Below are 11,825 nucleotides of genomic sequence, written 5' to 3'. Positions count from 1 at the left end.
ACTTCCTCTAGAATCTTCTATCTTACCACCCCCATCTTACCCACCCCCACCAAAACCTCATGATCTGACCAAACATTACTAATTATAGTTACTCCCAAAACACCATGTGGTTTCCTTTCTCCGTGCCTTTACACATGTTCTCCACGACCAGCTATGTCCTGTCCCACTTTGGCTACCTAAAAAATTCCTGTTCATTCTTCAAAAATCAACGTAATTTTCACATCCTCTTGCAAGCCTTCCATGAAACTTTCCTATGGAAATGATCCCTCCCTCCTCTGTGCCATCTCTGTCCCTCAGTTGCCTTATCACATTGTTTTGTGATGATGTTTGCAGACCTGTCTTGCCTCTCCTACCACAGAGCTGAGCTTCTTGAGGACAACGACAGCATTTTATTCATTTCTATGTCCCTTTTGCCAACCCAACATTTTAATTTTCTTTTTATAGACAAGAGATCTCACCCTGTCTCCCAGGTTAGAGAGCAGTGGTACGATCATAGCTTGCTGCAGCCTCAAACTCCTGAACTCAAGAAATTCTCCTGCTTCAGCCTCTCAAATAGCTGGTATTACAGGCATGCACCATCACGCCCAGCTCAACCCAACATTTTATAACAATGATGATAAGAATGAATAACAGCAAACATTTGTTAATCGCTTTGTGCCAGATGCTGTGCTGAATTTCTCATACGTACATTTTTAACTTCTGATGATTACCCTATGAAGAACTATTATTATCCTAATTTTACTAACGAGAAAACAGGCTTTGAAAGATTAAGGAGCTTGCCCATGGTCGCAGAGCTGGTAAATTGTGGAATCAAGATTTAAATCCAGATCTATCTGCTCATGTTTATCTATTCATCAGTTTGGTAGAATTAAAATATTTGAAAAACCACTAGTCATTTTTTAAAGTATTAATGCTTACAGAGTTAATTTATCTTTTAAAGGGAAAACACATAGCTATTCTACTCTAGTGGATGGAAATAGAGTGTTCTAATTTAAACTAATGGTATAGAAAGCCAAATAAATACTCTTGATGTCAGGCTAACTGAGAAAATGATCATATCTTATCCCATATAATCTGTTCTTATTATATGAATGTTATGAGTATTTTTGCTTAGGGATTGATATATTACAAACCAGTAATAGTAGATTTTTCTTTAAAACTCCTTTTGAAGAAGAGAGATCTAAATTGAAAGACACCATAGAATGTTTAATGAGTTGTGAGAGATGAAGATACCAAGATATTGTGAGGGACGTGTGAGGTCTAAATGAGTTAACATGTGTAAAGCACTTGGTGGAGTGCCTGGCACACAGGAAGCACTGTATTATTGCTGCCGCTGTTCTTAAGAACTCAAGTAGCTCGCAATCCAGTGGTAGAGATAAACACATAAGCTGACAACAAGCAATGTGATAAATAATGTAATTCAGCTATGATCAAAATTCTGTGGGCGTTCCAAGGGGACAGGGTCTGCCAGGGAATAGGGAGGTGTCAGGGAAACAAAATGGCACCCAGAGATCCCACAACTGCGGAGTGAGCATGTTGCTAGAACCAGAGCAACACAACCTAACTTTTTCAGAAACACTTTATTTGTCAGCAAATCTTTTACTACTAAAGGCTTTACTTCTTAGAATCCACAATGTTTAAAGTTTCCACAGTTTCGAGCACTCCTTTGCCTCTGGTGGTTGGGGGAACGGGGTCACTGGGCAGAAGAGCAAGGCTTTCACCAAGATGATATGAGAATGGGGAACAGGGGGAAGAGGTCTCTGAAGCTTATGAAGATGTGGCCCAGTACTCAAAGGAAGTTCTGGCCTCACCTAGAAGTCCAACTAGGGTGTTCAGACTCCGGGAGGGGAAGACACATTCCCATCCCCCAGGCTTCAGTCCCTTTCTAGCAGAGGAGAAACTGTGGAGCACAGACTTGGTGATGTGTACACTGAGCAAGAGGGAAGGGGTAGGCGGTGGAGCTGTGGCCCAACTTGGCGGGCACAGCCCAAAAAAGCCCACCTTTTTCCTCCAAACCCGTGCCAGGTGTCTAGCACACTAACTCAGTGTTTCCTATGCCAAATGACATGGAAGGCTGCTTAAAAGTCTACATTCTTTACTACAGGCCATTAACTTTATGTAGGCAAAACGTATTTATGTTCCTCTGGTTCTTCAATAAACAGAGTAAAGAAACTTTCTGTGAGTAGTTCACTCTGGACTGGTGAAATGAGGGCAGCTATTCTGATGTGAATAACTAATAAAACATATACAGAGAAAAAAAGTTCAAAATTAAACAGAGGAACACTGTTAGTAGAATTAAATAGATATAACTTTTTGGGAAGGCATTTTGGCAATATTTACCAAACTTGACCCAGCTATTCCACTGTTTCACATTTATCCTATATGTATATTCCCTGACACATGTCTAAGAGCAAACAATGCTGTATTATTTGAAAAAAAAAATTCAAACTGGAAACAACCTAAATGTCCTCTACAGGGTGCTAGTTATGAGGTTGTCTAACGTGTAAAGCTTCCCAATGTTACATGAAAAAGCAAAGTTCAAAATAGTATGCATATTGTAATCCTAGTTGTCTAACATATATGTACCATGTATCTAAACAGCTATAGTTACATTTATAATATTGATATAGTTGTATATGTATTAGAAATGCCGGCAAGATCTAGGTGGGGCAAATTGGCAGCGCAGGAACAAATTTAATCTGCAGGAAGATTTTTTATTGGTGGTTGTTTTTTCACTTAAATTTTGAATGCCTTTAGGAGAGGCTCCCATACAGTTCCTATTTATTCCTCAATGTATTCCCTGTTATCTTACACTCTCTGCTTCCCTCAGTTGCTTCTGGCCCTCAGAGGCAAATGAGGAAAGAAATAATAGTGGTAGGGGCGGCTGAAGGGATGCTTTAGTCTTTCCTTTCCGTTTCAACATTGTAAGCAAACATTACTTCATAACTTAAGGGAGGGTAGACTAGGAACTGCCATCATTTCACATCCATGAGAAGAAGGAATAGAGGAAAATAAGGATCCTGGAAGAAGAGGCACTGATTGGGAAGTGATCACTATAGTCTAGATAAGGAGCAAGGAGAGTTCGAACTAGCCAGTGACAGCAAGGATAAATTGTGAAACCCAGGTTTAAAACCTCTTTCTGAATCCCTTCTTGGCCACTGCAGTTAAAGGAATGCACAGGCTCCTTCATCCCTTCTTTCTCCATCCTGAAAAATTGCAGCCTGTGGTTGATCGCGTGGGCTGCTGGGCAGAACTTGCTCACACGGGCTGTTGTGCTGTATGAGAGTCTAACTCTGCCCGTAGCACACCCAGAGAGTCTCATTCTCCTGTCCCTGCAAGTTAAGTTCTCACTCTTCACAGTGATGGCACCAGCTGTGTAGGAAGCAGGAGCTGTCAGCACCAAAGGTACTATGGAAATCAAACCCAAATGTCCTGGAGCCAAGGTCTACCAGAGAGTCTTGTCCTGGCCCATGTTGTCTACAACATAGGATCAGTGGTTTCCCCAGTTAACATCAAGATAATATTAAAAACTCTACAGTCTACAAAGTAAAGATTTACCTTAAAAGAAGAACAAGGAACACTTCCAAGTGAAACATTCTTTTGTTTTTGGCAGCAGCTAAAAGTCAGACTGGTGCAAGAGTCCTGGAGGCCATATTTTATCTATGTTCTTTACTGAAAATTCTTCAGTTGAATGAAATTAATTAATTAATTATTTTTTGAGACGGAGTCTCGCTCTGTCGCCCAGGCTGGAGTGCAGTGGCGCGATCTCGGCTCACTGCAACCTCTGCCTCCTAGGTTCACGCCATTCTCCTGCCTCAGCCTCCTGAGTAGCTGGGACTACAGGCGCCTGCCACCATGCCCAGCTAATTTTTTGTATTTTTACTAGAGACGGGGTTTCACTGTGTTAGCCCGTATGGTCTTGATCTCCTGACCTCATGATCCACCCGCCTCGGCCTCCCAAAGTGCTGGGATTACAGGCGTGAGCCACCGCGCCTGGCCAAAATTATTTATTTAAAAAGATTTCACTGAATTTAGGCTGGTATTTCAGAGACTTTATCCTCTGTGGTCTAAGCAGTGGGGAATGGAATACAGTAGTAAAGTGGGGAGATTGAACCATGAATAAAGTCAGATCCATGAATTACTCCTCTCTTTGGCCTGTTCATTTCTCAAAAAAAAAGAAAGGAACAAAACCCAGAATTTGTAAAACCACAGATGGGGTGGTTTCCCATCTGTAACCCACCTACCCCCATTTCCACTATCTCCATCCTACAACACTCTGCTTATCATAGTTGTTCAAGCACTTTAAGGCAAATCCACTGAGCTCACACAAGCATCCCAAATGTTCACCAACTGATGAAGGGATAAAAATAAAATGTGGTATATCTGTACAATCGAATATTATTAATCAATAAAAGGGATTGAAGGACTAATCAATGCTACAACATGGATGAACCTTGAAAAGTAAAAGAAGCCAGTCACAGAAGAACATATATTGTATGATTCCATTTATATAAAATGTCCAGAATAGGCAAATCTATAAAGACAGAAAGTAGATTAGTGGTTGCCTAGGGCTGGAGGGGGTAGCAGTGAAGATGAGTGATTGCTAATGGGTACAGGGTTTCCTAGGGAGGTGATGAAAATATTCTAAAATTGATAGTCGTGATGGTTACACAACTGTAAATAAACAGAAAGCCATAGAATTGTATACTTTAGGTGAGTTATATGGCACGTAAATTATATCTCAATAAAGTTGTTATTAAAAAATAAAGAAAAGATGTATGCCAAGAAAATATTCATTTAAAAAGCTGAAGTGGCATAATTTTGATGCCACTTCAACAATGATACATTCCTTCTTCTAAAAAATGTTTAGAACAAAGATTATATCATGAGTAAAGAAAGACTTTACAATGGAAAAAGGATCAATTTATCAAAACAATAAAACAATAACAACCCTAAAAGCATATGCATATGATAATAAAGCTTCAAAATAGCTGCAGCAAAAACTAATGGAAATTTGAGGAGAAGTAGACATATCCACAATTATAACTGTGGATAAATACTCCTTTCTCAATAACATAAAGAGGAAGTAGAGAGAAAATCAGTGTATAGTATGTTTGAGCAACATAATAATCAACTTGAACTAATTGCCATAAAGAAAACTTCACACAACAAAAGTAGAACACATTCTTTTCAACTACACATGAAATATTCACCAAGATAGATCACATTATGAACCATAAAATAGGTCTCAACAAATTTTGAATTCATATGACATATGTTCTCTAACCACAGTAGAATTAAATTATAAATCAGTAACAGAAAAATACATGGAAATCCTCAAATATTTGAAAATTAAACAATAGACTTATATGGGTGGGCATGGTGGCCTGTACCTATAATCCCAGCACTTTGCGAAGCCAAGGTGGGTGGATCACTTGGGTCCAGGAGTTTGAGACCAGCCTGGGCAACATGGCAAGACCTCATCTCTACAAAAAATAAACAAAAAAATAGCCAGTCATGGTGGCACATGCCTGTAGTTCCAGCTACTCAGGTAGCTGAGGTGGGAGAATCGTTTGAGCCTGGGAGGTGAAGGCTGAAGTAAGCTGTGATCGCACCACTGCACTCCGGTCTGGGTGACAGAGTGAGACCCTGTTTAAAAAAAAACAAAAGAAAAAAAAATCTGCAAGCCTAGATAACTTTACTTGGTAGCTCTTTCAAACATTTCAGGAAAAAATGATCCCAATTTTTCATAAAATCTTCTAGAAATAGAAGAAGGGGGACATTTCCCAACTTATGAGGCCAGCATTATTCATTTGCCAAAAGCAGACAAAGGCATTACAAGAAGAAAAAAACTACACACTAGTATCATCATGAACACAGATTCAGGAATTCTCAGCAAATTTGTGGCAAGTTGAATCTAGCAATATATAAATGGATGACATATTATAAGTAAATGGTGTTCATCCCAGGGATCATGAAATTGTTTTAACATTCAAAAATCAATTAATATAGCTCACCACATTAACAGACTGAAAAAGAAAAGTAATCTCAATAGATTCAGGAAAGCATTTGGCAAAATTCAAACTCCATTCTTGATCAAAACTCTCAGGTGATGGGTATACAAAAACCCCAGACTTCACCCCTACACAATATATTCATGGAAGAACACTGCACTTTACCCCCTTTATTTATAAAATTTTTAAAATTTTTTTTAAAGTCTCAGCAAACTAAAAATAGAAGAAACCTTCCTCAACCTGATAAAGGACATGTATTAAAAACTTACAACTAACATTATTCTTGCTACCTTCTCCCCTAACACAGAGAACATGGCAAGAATTGAATCTGAATAGAATCTTCACAATTCTGTTAAGCATTGTATTGGAGGCCCTAGCCAATGGAATACTGCAATACAAAGAAATAAAAGGCATACGCACTGGAAAGAAAGAAGTAAAACTCCTCCCACTTACATACGACAAGATTGCATATGTTGAAAATCCTAAGGAACTTACAAAAAAGCCACCAGAACCAATAAGTGAGTGGCAAGATTATAGAACACAAGGTTAATATACAAAATCAATTTTATCTCTATTTACTAACAATGAATAATTAGAAATTGTATTTTAAACAATACCATTTACAATAACATCAAAAAATATGCAATGCTTATAGAAAAATTAAATAAAATGTTACAAGATCTGTACACTGAGAACATTACTGAGAAAAATCTGGATGATCTAAATAAGTGAAGAGTTATACCATGTTCATGGATTGGAAAGCTCAATACTGTTAAAATATCAGTTCTCTCCAAATTGATCTGTAGATTCAACATAATCACAAAGAAAATCTTGGCAGGCTTTTTTTGTAGAAAATAACAAGCTGATTCTATAGTTTATGTGAAAATGCAAATGAGTAGGTAGGACTACAGGCTCATACCACCATGCCCAGATAATTCTGGACTGACTCTTAATGGCCTTGCTTGGACATATGCCCTTCCCTGAACACTGGGACTCTAATGACCAGGCCTGGGTCACAGGAACCATCTGTGGAGCCGAGTAGAAACAGGGTGGTATCAGCCCCACATTGAATAGTGGTTTCCAAAAAGAGAGAGGAAAAAAGAAGAAGAAGAAAAAAAGAGGCCCTGATAGAATAAAGGCACTGACAAGCAAACGCAGCTGATGACTATTACAATGTACTACTTTGGGAATCAGGAAAAAGATATTATTTTGTTTTTAATCTTTAGAATAACTGAGCCCAAGGCAACATGCTTTGGTGCTCTTTTAACAGAGCATAACATAAAGGAAGAGAGATGCATTCCTTGGTCCACATATCAGTGTCCTCTGAGATGGACTGGAGAAGAGCTAAGAAGATGCCACCCAAGAGCTAAGAAGAGCTACAAAGATGCCACTCTTTCCTTGCCAAAACAGAACATAACCTGTAGAATGAGGTGGAGGTAAAATTGGGCTTGGAGGGGATTGGTGAAGTCCCTTAAAAGAAATAGCATAGGAAGTTGGCTAAAGATGAGGAAAGGATTTCTGAGCCAAGTCAGACTGCAGGATGGAACCATTCTGGGGCATGATGTTGGCTGAAACTCTTGTGGGGTCACTTTGTGCACCATGAGTACTTGAGCTCCTGGATGGACACACTGCGTTTCTGAAGTGGCAGACTCATTTTGCCTGATGGTAAATAATTTTAAACATTTTAATGTCAATAAAAAAGGAATCTATTATGAAATAGAATGCAACCACTGAATGCATTTTTAAGATAAAATACACATTTCTTGCTTGCAATGATCCCTTCAGACTGCTTTCATTTTCTCCTTTGTGTGTTTTCAGTCTTCTCAGCTGTTAGGAATACTTTGGTGGAAAAAATTTGAGAAATGCCTCTTAAAAAATAACCACTGGGATCAGGGATGTTCTTGAGATTTTTACAGTGTCCAGACACTTTGCCAGAAGAGGAAACCAGGCAACTATTCAGAATGGAACGGTTTGGGATTCTGAGGACAAGGCTAACACCTGGTGGGGTTGGCAGAACTGATGTAAGCCTATGCATGAGGGACTGAGGTTTGGGGGCCGCTCACGCAAACCCTAACAGCAGCTGTGTTCCCAGGGAACATCTCACGTGCAGAGTATGGGATCCTGCCCTGGCTTGAGGTCTGGACTAGCATCCCTTGGTAGGAGTAGGAATCTAGTGTTCTTGGAGAGGCAGATTCATTTCTGGGGTCAGGGGAAGTTCATCTTAAAACCAGCTCTAGTGAGCCAGCTTTTAGTGTTAGAATTGGTGGAAGAGAGAGAGAAAACCCACAGGTTTTGAGTTCACAGGTATAATAAAACACAAGAGCTCAAGAAAGGGCCATAAAAATAAAAAGACATTTTAACACCAGAAAAGCGAGAAGGACAAAATAGAAATGACAACCCTTCCCCAGGTGCCAGTGAAAAAGTTCATTCACTGGCACCTGGCCTTATTTTTTTTCCTTTCATTACCGGCCAGAAAAAAACTTCCTCACAGACTACATCATCCGAGGGACCAGGAACCACTGAAGAACAGGCTGGGTGCTCCTCTCATGCATTCTAGGATGATATGAAAATTACCCCAGGATGACTCCATTCAAACATGGGCTGAAAGAACGGTTTCTGGCCATCAGCACGAAACCTGCAGCCTGACCACAAGAGGTCCAAAGACACTCTCATGTCTGTCTATCCTGTTTGGGGCCCTCTAGAAATTTTAATCAATAAGTCTTGGTTATCATAGTGGTTTTTAAAGCACAGAAAATGAGGCAGGTGGAGTGAAGTGGGAAAATTAAATTGGCAATATAGCTTCTTCGACTGAAGTGGTTGAAAAAATTAAATAATTACAATGCCAAAGGCAAAGAAAAAAAAAAAGACAATCAGCCTGCACCTGGAGCATTAGGTTCTGAAAATCCAATTTGCACATAAAGAGTCGAAGGGTCTTTGCTGAGGGGGCAGGGGCTGAGGACTCGCTAGCAAGCAGAGGACCGTTGCCCTGGAGACAGTCTTAGCTTGGAAATGGCAAATAGGAAAATTACAAGGGCTTAAGGGAGAAAGAGGGAAAAAAAGGCACTACTTAGAATGGTTGAAATCTTAGAAACCAGACGAGACTACATGAAAGCAATGTACTTAAAAGGACAAATACAGATTTTACTGCTTTAATAAATGAAGATAGGAATGAGGAGGCTATTTTAGTTATTATTTGCTGGTTAAAATGGGTGATCAGGCACTTAAGGGCTTTAACGGAAGACAGAAGGGAAATTTGCTAGGAGCAGAAACCGAAACACACTTGCCCGTTTCCTCGCCTCTACCCAAGAGGGTACTATTGAAATGCACCTTCAGACAGCCACTGATAGAGAAATAAGGGTAAATATTATTTCACAGAGCATCCTCCTTAGTGCCTCTGACAATAACCTGAGGTGGCAGATGCAAGATGGGGGAAGTCTGGAGCTATTAGTGCAAAATGCACCGATATTAATTGGCCAGTTCCAAGGCAAGGCAATGATTGAGGGGGAATGGCTTGGGAAACTATGGCTAAGAGGTTTCAGGGTAAAGACTTTGCAAGAGTTCATCTGGACACCACCCCCTGCAAGGTGGTTAAGGGTTTTGGTACTGAATTTGGATCCCCAAAAAGCCAGAGCTAGAGAAGGGACTCCTGCCTGGGTGACATGGAGCATAAAGAGCCAGCAAGATAGGGTCAAAAGACTCAGAGATAAGAGAAAACCAAGGAGGGCCGGGTGTGGTGGCTCACGCCTGTAATCCCAGCACTTCGGGAGGCTGAGGCGGGCAGATTACTTGAGATCAAGACTTTGAGACAGCCTGGCTAACATTTTGAAACCCTGTCTCTATGAAAATTTCAAAAATTAGCTGGGTGTGGTGGTGCATGCCTGTAATCCCAGCTAATTGGGAAGCTGAAGCAGGAGAATTGCTTCAACCTGGGAGGCAGAGGCTGCAGTAAGCCAAGATCACGCCACTGCACTCCAGCCTGGGCGACTCTGTCTCAAAAAAAAAAAAAATAAAGAGAAAACCAAGGAGAACCAAGCCCAAGAGGATGAACACAAAGAACAAACGTGAAGCTAAAAACAGTAGCCAACAACAAAGGAAAAATAAATGGGATCATTGGATAACACATGGAGACAGGCCCTGGACAACTGCTGACTATGGACCAACACAGGGGTTCCCAGTCAGCAGTGCAGGCCTCTGACCTGCAACATTGGCGTCACCTGAGGATTTGGTCATTTGCAAATACTCCATCTTCCCGAATCAGCAACTCTGGGGGTGGAGCAATTTGTGTCTCAACAAGCCCTCAAAGTGATCCCTATGCACACTACAGTTTGAGAACCACCCCAAAAAAGCATCCCTGACGTGCTTCTCATGGCCACTGAGTAGAAGCTTGCTGGGGAGCAGGGCTCCCTTGAAACCACTGAGTCAGCCTAGACAGGTAGACAAATGGCAAGACTCACTCAAGGGGAGACACAAGAAACCAAGTCTGGGTTTCACGGAGGCGTTGGACTGATGGTGGGAGAGATTTTAAGCAAGATTGCCCAGCCCATAGAAAAGAGGTAGACAGGACTGGTTTAAGTAATAAGGCTCTGGGAAGAATCAGAATTCACTGATAATCTCTTCCCTATAGGAAAGCTAGTTCTGGAAAACTACAAGTTTGTAAATGGAAGAATTAGCAAACTCGAGAACAGAAAACAAACAAATGTCACCTTATGATCTTAATATCGAGCATGTCTACAGATCAGAAGGCCCCCAGAAAATGGAAAAGGAACATTTTCAGCTTGGAGAGATCAGATAGTAAAGCAACAAGAAGCTTCAGACATCGGGAACCAAAAACATGCAGACATAGCTGGATGGGGTCAGGGCACTAATGGAGAAGATTGCAAATGACCGTAATTTGCAGAACTGTGAAGCCATAAATTGCTCTGGGAGAGCTGCCTGCTATGAGTACAGCACTCTCCGCTCTCAAGATGAAGCAGCTGAAAGCTGTGGAATTGGTTAAAATGACTCCTGGAAAAAGAAAGAAAATTGTATATGAAGGCTAAGAGGTGGGGCCCAAAGCCATGAATGTAGGCGCCTGGACCGTGATCAGAGGTGAGACTATCTTCGTGTTTCTGCAGTTCAGGGATGGAGTTTTACAGCTGAAAATTCAAGGGCATTAAAAACCAGCAAACAAACAAACTGCCAATTCTTGCCACCATTAAATTGTTAAAACTGTTATACAGAGACAGTGGAAGGACCTCAGCCTATTAGGTCAGGGACTATATACAAGATATATAGTCTTGTATATATACAAAAGGGAACAAAAATTGTTGCTCTGCAAATGTTCTTAGCTATGGAAATGACCAAAGGCAAACTAGGGACATAACAGGGGCTTAAGAGTAAAGAGGCTCAGTACCCTCTCCAAGTTCTAACCCCACAAACTGTTGACACAGCAATAGGAAAAAAAGCGAATATGCATAGCCAAAATGAGGAAGGATAGAGGCACAGGAAATCCAAAAATGAGAACAAGGCAAGTAGGAGAGGCAGAGATAAATGACTGCCAGAGACCATGTCCACTTAAAGCTGTCCTCAGCCCTCTCTTCATTTTTTCATTTTTGGTAAGTTTTTAACAGCTTTATTGAGCTATGACTGATGTACAATAAACCACAGATATTTAAAGTGTGTAATTTCATGAATTCTGATGTATGTGTGTACCCCTGAAATCATCACCATAATCAAGATAATAAACATAGTCGTTACCCACCCCGCAAATTTCTTCATGCTCCTTCGTAATCCATCTCTCCTCCTTTTTCACAACCTGCTATTTGCTACCCC

Source organism: Theropithecus gelada, chromosome 3 (assembly GCF_003255815.1).
Source record: "Theropithecus gelada isolate Dixy chromosome 3, Tgel_1.0, whole genome shotgun sequence".
Lineage (NCBI taxonomy): Eukaryota > Metazoa > Chordata > Mammalia > Primates > Cercopithecidae > Theropithecus > Theropithecus gelada.
This window is presented reverse-complemented; position numbering follows the sequence as displayed.